The sequence below is a fragment of the Talpa europaea genome (assembly GCF_964194135.1).
Source record: "Talpa europaea genome assembly, chromosome: 8".
NCBI classification, from domain to species: Eukaryota; Metazoa; Chordata; class Mammalia; order Eulipotyphla; family Talpidae; genus Talpa; species Talpa europaea.
The window spans coordinates 27,864,609-27,877,108 of record NC_140075.1 but is presented as its reverse complement, the minus strand read 5'-3'; the positions used below and the strand labels follow the sequence as shown (position 1 = coordinate 27,877,108).

At 36.9% G+C, this 12,500-nt stretch overlaps 1 protein-coding gene across 6 annotated transcripts in view; it reads right to left on the bottom strand.

Moving 5' to 3' along the window:
- Positions 1–12,500, bottom strand: part of CDIN1 (CDAN1 interacting nuclease 1) — a gene marked incomplete at both ends in the record, with an annotated part of 207,844 nt that overhangs the window by 124,326 nt on the left and 71,018 nt on the right. The gene's annotated exons all lie outside the window — the stretch shown is intronic.

Below are 12,500 nucleotides of genomic sequence, written 5' to 3'. Positions count from 1 at the left end.
GTTCAGTACAGACATAACCTTCTCAGGCCTAACTAACAGTATGTATTTTCTTTTCTTTTTTTTTTTAAGATTTATTTATTTATGCATATAAGAGCTGGGATGTAGGCCAGAAGTGGGGGTGGTGAGAGGATTCACCAGAGACAGAGTGGGGAGCAGAACAGGTGGATCTACTGAAATACACTGCTGAGAGGAGTAGTGGGCAAGACAGGAGAGCTCTGCTGCACCATGTGGGTTAGCTTCCTGGCTGGAGATTGAACGCTTGCTATAGTGGCGGGGGATAGCTTTATAATGCTGAGACTTAACCCCTTGTGCCTCCAGGGAGACCCAATAGTATGTATTTTCAATGTGCAGTTGGTTGAATCTGTGGATGTGGAACCCGCTGATGTGGACAGTCCAACTGTACACATCATGTGTCACTTATCGACATTTCAGTCAACAATGGATCTCACATTGTATGTGGTCGTGATAGGGACATAGAGGGCTATCCCTCCAGGCCGGGTACTTATACTCCATGATGTTAGCACAATGATGAGACCAGTGAACTACACATTTCTCAAAATGTATCCATGTCATTAAAAGACACATGACCGCATATGTAAATATATGCTCAAGTAAAACAGAAGAGACGAGACTTCCTTATTGAAGAACTTCAAGTAATATATCTAGATATTCATGTCTCAAAGAGATGAAGTTTAATTTCCCTCTTTAACTTGAGTGTGGCTAAATTTAGTGACCTGCTTCCAAAGGCTACAGTATGGGAAAGAAAATAAGGTTATTTTATAATGGAGAAATCTGTCAAATACTACCTACCTTAAATAAGATATTAATGATAACATAGCCAGTGATAAATTATACCCCATGTACCCCATGATAAGTAAAATTCACCTTATATTCTTTCTAAAAACCTGTAACACTCATCTAATCATCGAAAAACTTCATATAAATCCAAATTGAGGGACATTAGAGAATACATGATGAATGTTCCTCAAAACCATCACTGTCATCAAAAAACAAGGAAAGAGAGAGTGTCACACATCACGGTAGACTCAGGAAACATGGCAAGTAAACCAAAGTGGGATCTTGGATGGAATCCTGGGGCAGCAAAAGGCTACTAGACATAACGGTAAATTTCAAATAAAAGCCAGAATTTGATTAATAGTACCTGCCAATTTGAGTTTCTTAATGTTGACAAATGTGCCACAGTAATGTAGAAAGTAACAATAGGGGTGACCAAAACATGAATGGTATAGCAAGAACTCTCTGTACAGCTTTTCTGTAAATATAAAATTATTCCGATAAAAATTTACTTTGAGAAATAAAAGTTTTCTTGTGGAATTGCTGGCCCCAGAAATAACTCATGAAACATGCATCCCTTCTATTATCAACAAAAACACTGAGTGTTGGCTAAAAGAACTCCTATAAGAAGGTGTAAGAGATAATTATGAGTAATTGTAGCAGTCTAAAAGTTGTAAACTTCATGAGCAAATATACAGGTAGATCAAATAGACAATTTGTTACTTTAAGAAAAAATAAACTAGGGCCTCCCCTGGTGGTGCAGGTGGTTGAGCCCCATGCTGTGAAGCTGTCTGCAGCCTCTACAGCGCAGGTTCAATCCCGGCTGACCAGCGAGGGTCCCACATGGCGCAGCAGACCTCTCCTGCCTCACCCGCTGCTCCCCTCAGCAGTGTATTTCGTCAGTCTGCCTGTTCCCTGGTCTGGCTCTGGTGAATCCTCTCACCCTCCCGCGCATCTGGCCTGTACCCCAGTTGTATAAAATAAATAATTAAATCTTCAAGAAAAAAAAAAAAAAGAAAAAAGAAACTAGTAAAAGAAGTCAGGAAATTGAGTTCAGTTTCCATTTCTAAGACCATAATTAATTTCTCACCCATATAGTGCATCATAAAAAGTATTTCAAAAGGGTTCAAAAATGGATCTCCAAAATTATCAGAGAATTTCAATTTCCAGAGGAATTAAGAAAGATGAAGGGTAAATTAATTCCTTCATACATTTCAAGTAATAATTTGTTAGAACATGACTGCTATTTACTACAAAAATCACAATCATTTGCGTATCTACTATGTGGCAAGCACCATGGCAGGTACTTTACAAAATCAATTTTATTCTATATAACAATGATGATAGATGTTGTTGTCCAGTTTCAAAAAAGAACAATCCATGGATCCCAAAGAAATTATCCAGCTAGTATAGGATGAAAATGGGATCCAACTCAACAAGCAGAAATTTTAATAGGAGACATTTAGGTAAAAAGAAAATAAACGTTTCTGATATTAAGAGAAGGTAGGCACTAGCACCTAGTGCCTAGTATCTAAACAATGCTGTTAACTCAAATTCATTAAATAATGAAAAGAGGGAGACTCTGAATCAGAAGACCTATGTCCCTGCCCTTGCTCACTGCTTTTATTTGTTCTTTCCTGATTTCAGGCACACAAACAAGGGTAAGCAGATGACCTGGTAGGCTTGATTGATCCAAATTTACGTCTCCACTCTTGCCCTTTCTAACTATATGGCTAAGCTGGTCATTTTCCCTTAGCATCTTTTTATTATTTATAAAAATGAAAAATAACGTTTGCTTTATCTGTGTCAGAGTTACTATAGGGGTCAAAAAAAATCAATACATTTTAGAAGAATAAATTTCTATAAATGTTTTACACATTACCTACAAAAATTTCTTATTAGTCCCTCAAGTTCTAGAGGAATAAGTAAACGGTTGGTACATTATCAACAAAGTTGTAGTGCAAGTAAACAAATATGTATGAATGTGAAACCAAGAGATGAGTCAAGACAAGAAACATTTGAAATCATCAAAAATAAAATGTCTTCTTAGACTGAGAGACAAAAGTGAAAAAAAAATCAGTCATTAATATATACAATTCAGTTTTAGCAAGAACAATTTGGTAAATCCATTTTTTTAAATTGTTTTATTTTACTTTATCTTATTTTGTGTAGAAAAACTGGGGTATAGGCCAGAGGTGTGGGGGTGAGAAGATTCACCAGGGACAGAGTGGGGAGCAGAACAGGCAGATTGACTGAAATATACTGTTGAGGGGAGCAGCTGGCCAGACAGGAGAGGTCTGCTGCGCCATATGTGGATTAGCTACCTGGCTGGGGATTATACTCAGGCTGTAGAGGTAATGGTGCTGAGACTTACCCACTAGGCCACCAGAGAGGCCGTAAACCCCATTAAAATACAAATATTAACTTCTATGCAATGACATCACAGATCAACTAATGATCCAAAAGGCCACAGATCTTGAATCAACAGAATTCTGCTATCAACAAAGCAGATCTTCTCAAGATGTTGTGTTTTATGTCCTTGAAAGGTAGAAGTCAGTAACTCATGTTGTCTGTGTATTTTTATGTATGATTAACAAATGCATACTATTTGTATTTTTTTTAAGAATGAAGTTCCTCAAGCTTCTAAAAGTAATGTATATTTGCTCTAAAAAAAGTTACTTATAAAATGATGCAGGAAAAAAAAAATCTTACACTTATCTCATTCTTAAATATATTAGCATTCTCTGATGAATTAGGAGAAAGTGGAATTCCTAAATTCTCAAACCGTGACGTAATATTGGTTTTATTGATTCTCTGTACAATTTGTGGGAGTACCCAATCATTATTTTGACAGTTTTATCATAAGGTAATAGACTTCCTTTTAGATAATTGCAGTTACCACATTCAATTTCAACCTTCCATAGGATTTTTTCCTAGATACAGCTTTACTGTCAGTCCTAGATCGCATTACTTTCTTTTTATAGCTATATACACAAAGCATTTTAGGCGTTACACCTAATTATGTCAGCACAATAACAATTTAGAAGCTCATCATTAAGAAGTAAAGGTTAAGCACTTATATGTTAAGACTCCTTTTTTATAAAGACATATAGTGCTATATGACATAAGTAGAAGAATTACACAAGCACTTAATTCTTGAGAATTATAAAAACACCACAACTCTTTGGGTAAACTGGGAAATCTAATAAGTGTGTACACAGGCAATACTGTTTGTATACTACAGTGTTGACTTACAAGCTCTCTGACTCAGGAAAACTGTTTAGCCTTAAGTTTCACAGTACAGGGCTGTGTGACAACATACCTTCTTTCCTAGGGAGCTAGTTTACCACAATCATTAAGAGCCTGGGCTCTGGAATCACATTGTTTATACTTACTGTTAAACCTAAGACAAGTCAATTAAGATCTTTCTGTGCCTTGGTTTTCTCATCTGTAAATGGGGATAATTTATAATTCTGCCCTAAGGATTAAAAGTTGCCCTAAGGATTAAAAGCTCAAGAAGGTGAAGTTCTTAGAAAAGATCCAGCATATAATAAAGACGATGTAAATACCAGATATTGTTTACTTAATCGTCTTAAGCAGCTAATAACTAAGTAAGACATGAGAAAGGATCAAAATTGGAAGGTTATTTAAGTCAGTGGGTGAGGTCTTACATCCAAGACCTCAGTTCATTTTGAATTAATTTTTGTGACTGGTTTGAGATAGTTTAGTTTCATTTTTTTTGCATGTGACTATCCAGTTTTCCCAACACCATTAGTTGAAGAGAATGTCCTTTCTCAATTGTACACTCTTGCGCTCATTTATCATAGAGTAACTGTTTATACTGTGGGTTAATTCCTGGGCTGACAATTCTATTCCATTGGTCTGTGGTCTATACCCAAGATCTACAAAGAACTCATACAACTCAACAAAAAGACAACAAATAACCCAATAAAAAAAAACAGGCACTAAAGCTAAATAGACACTTATCCAAAGACACACAAATGGTCAACAGATATGAGAAAATGCTCATCATCATCTATCATTACAGAAATGCAAATCAAAAATCACTAATTCAAAGGATATATATACTCCTCCATTCACTGCATGCTACTATATAGTCAAGTTATGGAAACAATGCAGTGTCCAATGATAGATGAGTAGATCAAGAAGACGTGGTATATATTTATATATATATAGATATGTAGATACACACACACAAATGGAATATTACTCAGCTATAAAAAGCAAAAGATAAACTCTTGCCATTTGCAACAACATGCATAAAATGAGGGAATTAGGCTTAGAGAAATAAGTCAAAAGGAAAAGACAAATACCAGATGGTTTCACTCATTTGTGGAATATAGAGAAATAAAACAAAGGAACAGACAGAACCAAACATAACAAATCCTAGAAATTTAAATACAGAATGAGGCTACCAGATGGGGAGGGAAAGCGTGGGGAGCAAAGTATGGAGGAGGCCCAATGGGCTATGGTGGAGGACTATGGTGAAGGTCATGGTACTGGGTGTGGTGTGGTGACACACATCTAAAGAGGTATTAACCTATTACAGTATTGCAAATAAACATTATCTCAATAAAAATAATACAATTAATTAAAAAGCTAAACAGGAGAATATGGCAAAGGAATCCTACATAAATCTATACAGGAAGCACAACATAATTAAGAACACCATTCAAACAACCTTCGGCCTCCCACAGGTGTGTACAGATTTCTTGACTGACGATGGGGCTATGTTCCAATAAGCTCATCATAAGCATTTAATGTATCAAATGCATTTAATACAACTAACCTACAAAACATCATGGTTTTGCCTAGCCTACCTTAAACATGCTTAGAACACTTAGCCTACCAAGATCATCTAACACAAAGCTTATTTTCTAATAAAGTGTTGAATATCTCATGTAATTTATTGACTACTGTATTGACAGTGAAAAACAGTCTGTATAGTTTGTTTACCCTAGTGACCTCGCACCTGACTAGGAAGTAGCTCATTGCTGCTTCCCAGCATCACAAGAGACTAGAGTTCAATAGACCACAAGCCTGGAAAAAGAGCAAAATTTTAAATTCTAAATCTGAATTCCATTGAATGCATTTCACGCTAACACCATCATAAAGTCAAAAGATTGTAAGTTGGGCTCCATCTGTGTGCACCAGAGGAGGAAGGAGCAGGAATGCTGTCAGAAAATAACCAGTGGCCAATGGAAAAGGACAACAGCAAAAAGGCGAGGCCTAGAGGCGATTCAACTGAGCCATAATCCCATCAAAAATACAAGCCATGGGCGTCCCCAGTGGTGCAGCAGTTGAGTGCTGGGCTGTGAAGCTGCCCGCAGCCTCTGCAATGCCAGTTTGATCCCTGGCCGCCGGGTGAGGGTCCCACATGGCGTGCAGACCTCTCCTGCCACCCACTGCTCCCCTCAGCAGTGTACTTCGTTGGTCTGCCTGTTCTGCTCCCCGCTCTGGCTCTGGTGAATTCTCTCACCCTCCTGTGCTTCTGATTGTACCCAGTGCTTGTATAAATAAATAAATCTTTAAAAAAAAAAAAAAAGGAATGTCGTTTAAAAAAAAATGAGCCATGATAATTCTCAATTCAGTGCATTTCATCATGGGAGAGGGGGATTCCCTTGATTTTCTGCACAATTTCCACATTCGATTGTACTTAATAATTCTAAAACTGTCTGAAAATAAACTGATGTCTTGATAGGCTTAAGCGAAAATTCTGTCTGCCCTCACCTACTAGTCAGTTACTCTACCTGATTTTTTCTTTTTTTTCAAATAGCAAAATAAGCAGCAGCTCTTGGGCCTCTCCAGTGGTGCAAAGGGTTGAGCACAGTGCTGTGGAACTGTTAGCAGACTCTGCAGTGCCAGTTTGATTCCCGGTCGGCCAGGGAGAAACCCACATGGCATGGCAGACCTCTCCTGGCTCACCCACTGCTCCCCTCAGCAGTGTCATTGGTCAGTCTGCCTGTTCTGCTCCCTGCTCTGTCTGGTGAATCCTCTCACGATTCTGGCCTGTACCCCAGTTCTTGTATAAATAAATAAATCTTTAAAAAAAAAGCAGCAACTCTTTAATTAAAAGGGGATAATTTGGGATTCAAATTAATGACTTCTTTTAAGATAAACAAAAGGCATTTCTCTACGTGGCTGTGCTTCTAAGGAAGTAATACAAATCAAAATGGTTCTGTAATAAATATTATGAATGACTAAAAAATGTCAATAATCAATATTTCATATTAAATTTAAAAATAAGAAATATTGACCAACAGTTTCTTATATAACAATGCAAATAAAAGTTTTAAGACAATTCTACTTTATTGCAAAATTTAAAAATGAGTTGCCTTAAGCAGAAAAAAAATTACGTGAAATTTGGACTATATCAGAAAATTTAGCATATATAAGCACCATATAAATATAAACCAAGTTTTAATTCGAGATCTTTCTTGAGAGAAAAGTTCCAGTGAGGATGATGGGGATTATTTCTGTCAAAATTAAACAATAGTCTGTCATCAACCCTTCATTACACTTATCTCCCAGTCTATGAATTGGTACTGTAATCCCTCTGGTCCTTATCCAATTACCCTATCATCATTGTTCCCCTCCACCCCTAACAACCTCTTCACTGATCAGTTTGCTTTTTGTATCCAAAAATTATCTTCACAAGTTGTTGAGGAAAAAAGTATAATAGGGGAGGAATATTAATCAGTAAAAATTTTCTATAGTTACTAGGATTTATAAGACATTCAATAAAATATCAACATTAATAGCCAAGGTAGATTGTTATTTAATTTCAAGTAACCATCCTCTGTAGCCAAGATCATGGACAATAAGACAGGTCATTAAATGCAACTGACTCACTGTATATAAAATATACTTTGAAATCTAATTTCCGATTCTGAGTTTCTTGTATGACAAAGGCTTTCAGGACTTCATTATCATTAATATTTACAGGCAATGAATGTGGTTTCTATACTTCTACAAACTAGTGAAAATAAGTCATTTTCTCAGCCCCTCAGTAGTCAAAAGCAAATCTATATGCAGAAACCAGAACTATGCCTATCCATAGATACAATTTTGATCAATAAAAGCAGCTGAGGTCCAAAATAAATTTAAATATCTACTCCTGGAATTCCACTTGAATTGTCCAGATTGTCAAGTTTCAAAAGATAAAACCAGATACAACAGAGCTTTCAAGAAATGTGATATATTACGAGGTGTAGAGGCTTAGACAGTCTTTTAATTAAGACTTTTAAAAAAGCTTGCAAAAAATATGAGGATAAAAAGCACTCGCCTGCAATGTGTAAGAAAATTGTATTTGTCATTAATAAATGTGTTGTCAATAAATAAGAGGTTTGCAAAGAATTGGAAAGAGCCCCCTTTATACTGACCTAGAGAAATTCACCTCCTTTTTATGAGCATTTACTCCTGGAATATGTATTAATTCCTTATATTCACTTTACCACCAATTAAGGGACTGAAAATTTAAGGTACCAGGCTACTGGAAATTTAATCATTAATAATTTTAAGGGTTAAATAGTTACTTGAAAAATTATGACTCAAATGAGGATTCACAAATAGAATGGAGAACATCTCCTCCTATCTGAAGTCTTTTGGGAAAAACACCCCATTTATAGATGATCTACATCTACACTATGCTCCAGAGAAGAAGCTCGAGATTTCCAACCTTATAGGAGGCATTCCATAAGACAAATTTAGTAGCCAAACTGAATTCCACTTTTTTCCCTTCCCCAATTCAAAGCAACTCATTTCTTTTTTTTTTTTAAAGATTTATTTATTTATGCATACAAGAATGGGGGTATAAGCCAGAGTTGTGCAGGGGGGTGAGAGGATTCACCAGAGAAAGTGGGAGCAGAACAGGCAGATCTACTGAAATACAATGCTTAGGGGAGCAGTGGGCAAGGCAGGAGAGGTCTGCTGCACCATGTGGTTTACTCCCTGGCCTGCCGGCAATCGAACTCTTGCTGCAGTGGCTGGTGATAGCTTGATAGCGCTGTGTTTAACTCCCGAGCCACTTATTTCTATTACTATGAGATACCCCAGCTTGAAATTTCAGATTCATATAGGCTCCTTTCACTTCCTCATCACCGCTATCCATAGAGTATATTCTATAAACTTTATTTCCTCTTTCAATTCCACTGCAAACACTAATTCAGACCTGTATCAAATTTTCTAATAATGTAATACCTTATTAATTGTTCTCTTTCTCACTATATCCAGTGTCTCCTCACTTCAGTCTACTCTAAATCTAAGTCTTGGGTATTATCTTTACCTGTTGTATTTTCTCAACCTTGGTCCTTAACTGCTGTCCCATCACACAGTTCCAAGTCATGATCCATTTTAAAGTGTATCGTATGTTATTTGTAACACTAAGTAAATGTGTGTGTTTTTCAAAATAAATGAAAGTTGATTTAGCTTTTTCTTTAATATATTTTTCCTTCAATTGTTTCCCAACATGCTTTCTTGAGTAAGAGAGGGGGTGGAGTTACAAGAAAGTGCTGGGTTCCTAGTTAACACTAGGTAAATGATATCCTTCACATCTGTCCTGTTGAAAAGCACTGCTATAAAAAAAATAAAAGCTCTGATTGGTGTCAGTCTGCTGTTTAGAACCCTCAGTGGGCGCCCACTGCCTGCTAATTTAAATGTAAACTCCTAGGTCTGGAATTCAGTATCTTCTATCAGGCTGATCCTAACAGAATCTGAGACCTTAATTCCCATCCTTATAAGCTTTTAGTTACTCACCCTGCACTGTCCTTTAATGGGTCTCATACTTTTTCATTTTCCTTCCTTGCTTCACATAGCTCTGTCTCAAATCATCCTCCCCTGCAGCCATATCCCCCCAGTCTATGAAACCACCCCCTCATTTCAGAAACCAGAATGTCTTTCTACTGACTCTTCCCAGCAGTTTTTATCTCTAAAATTACATACTTAGATACATGCTTCACACATCCCACTAAGTTGTGAGTTCTCTGATGAAAAGTCCATGAGTTTTATTCTTCTTTCCAGATACTATAGCACCTACCTAGTGCCCAAAACATAGCACTACAAAGTAGTGCCCAAAACACCAGCACTCAAATAGTTCTTGACAAACTGTAGAAGAATAAAGAACATGAGTTCCAAAGGAATCAGTATATAAATGCTGTTTGTAAGGGACCAAAGTTTAATCGGTTCCCAACACCTTACTGAATGCGGTATACTCATGGCCTAGCACACTGCCTAGCACAAAAAAACTGAAGTTAAGGTCAATCCAAAAGTGGCAACAAAAATTAGTCATTCCAGGCCTCCCCAGTGGCGCAGCTGTTGAGCGCTGTGTTGCAAAGCTGCCCGCGGCCTCTGCAGCGCTGGTACGATCCCCAGCCACCAGCGAGGGTCCCACATGGCACACAGACCTCTCCTGCTGCACCTGCTGCCCCTCAGCAGTGTACTTCATCAGTCTACCTGTTTTGCTCCCCGCTCTGGCTCTGGTGAAGCCTCTCACCCTCCCGCGCTTCTGACTGTACCCAGTGCTTGTATAAATAAATAAATAAATCTTAAAAAAAAAATTAGTCATCCCATTAGGGTAAACATAATTTCATTTGGAAGGGATTGTGGTGGGGGAATTCCATGTGTTAGGGATACAAGTACTTCCCCTTAAGAGAGTGAATTAAAATTTTACTAGACATTCAACTTCACTGCAAATTCCATTCAATTGTTTTGTTCCTTTTAAAGGGATACTACCATTCATGATGGGCTATCTCAAGGCCAGAGAGAATATGCTGCTATATGGAAGAAAGCAAAAAACACTGCATATGATTTTTAGGAAAATTAACAAAACCATCAGTTTTTAATGGGAATGGAAGTATATTCCCAAGAGGTCTTTAGAAATGTTAGTCTGCCTTCCATTTTGACTCAAAAATAATGACTATCCTTAACTTGTAATTTTATTATGCCAGGTTTCCTATTAATAAAAATTGTTACAAGTTATAGGTGATTGATTTTCATGAAGGAATTGCGAACATTTAGCAATCTTCTCCTGTTTAAGAATATTTCCATTTTTATACCTACTCTGTTTAGAAAACTTCATTAACTATAGGAAGACTTTAGTATATAGTTACAGTTCACTAATTTACTCATTCCCTCACTCATATTTAATACTTGAGACTGACAGGGGGCAGGATGTGTATGTAAATTGGGGAGCACTTAACAATTACACAAAGGAGATAAAATCTGTAAATTTCTGGTAAAAAGTTAAGGTGCGAAGGTGAGATCCAGGGTAGATTATAAAACATGGAATTAAAATTCAGTCTTCCTGAGCAACTCTTCACTCTCTGGTTGTCATTTTTCAATTATATTCCCTGCTGATGCATTTAGAAATCATGATATAAAATAGGAAAAAATGTATTTTGGCACTGTAAAGGATTTTTTCCAAAATATAAGGACTTTCGCTTTAAAGAAAACAGATGCAAACGTGATCTACTTATTACTTCTTATTAATCAAAATACTGTGGGTAATACCCGATGCTAGTTAGAAAGATTGCTGAGTGAGGTAGGGCTCAGTCACTCAAACTGATGGCATGATAGTAAGAGGTCTTCATCTCCTGCTCCTGCCCAGGTCTGTAATGTGACATGAAAACTTGCAATCCTATTCTGACAGCATTTCCCCAACAATTATTCTAACTGGTACTTTATTCATCATAACACAATAAAAAGAGTGGCTAACCAGGAGCTGGAAGGCTTGAATTCCAGTACTTACATTGCCATTTGGTAATGTGCTTTTATTACCACTTCAATTCATACCTTCAGAGTCTATGTTTCCTAACCTGTTAACTAGTCTCCACACTGGGTGATTCTGACTCCATAGAAAACCATGGAAACGCTAACTCTCCTCCCTCAGAATAACCCAACTTCAGATTCCATTTGGATTTCAAGAAAAGAAAATGGCACAGTGTGAGTAAACTTCCCTACACTGTCTAATTGGGGAAGAAGAAAAATAATTCAATTGGACAGCCTAATTTGGAATCTGGGCTGTTGGGTCAGATGTAGTAATAATTACAAGACCATGGCCAAATTGCTTACCCTTTCTGCGACTCAGTCTCCATATCGCCCAAATAACATCTACTGTATCAATATGTTGGTTTTGTTGTGAAGGTAAGCAACAGTAGAATATAAAAGTACCCTAAAGACTATAAAGCAATATTTTAACCAGTAGTGGTAACAAAGTTAATTACAACAAAATTATTATCAAAGTGCTACTCAGGTTTCTTTTTAACTACTAAGACAATGGACAGAATGGACAGAATCTTAAGAGGATGTACTTGTCTACAATGTCATACCCTAAAAATCACCCCACAAAAAACCCAGCAGTACTCCTTAAGAGAAGATATTTTTAAAGTATGTTACTGAAATCACATGGTTTTTTGTGTCCCATGTCCGATGCTATTAGCTATGCCTTTTTATAGAAGGAAAAACAATTTAAAACTGAGCATTGATCTAGTGAAAGTAATAGTACATACATAGTACTCTCCACTCCCAAAGGAATAGGATTTTTCCCTGATTTCTAATTTTAAAAAGAAAAAATTAAAAATACAAACCAGGACTGACTGAGACTTGCAGCTCATTAAAGCTGAGGTGATTTCCCCTATATAGAATTCTATTGATCTCCATAGTCCACACTAGACAAAAAGTGTGGTCAG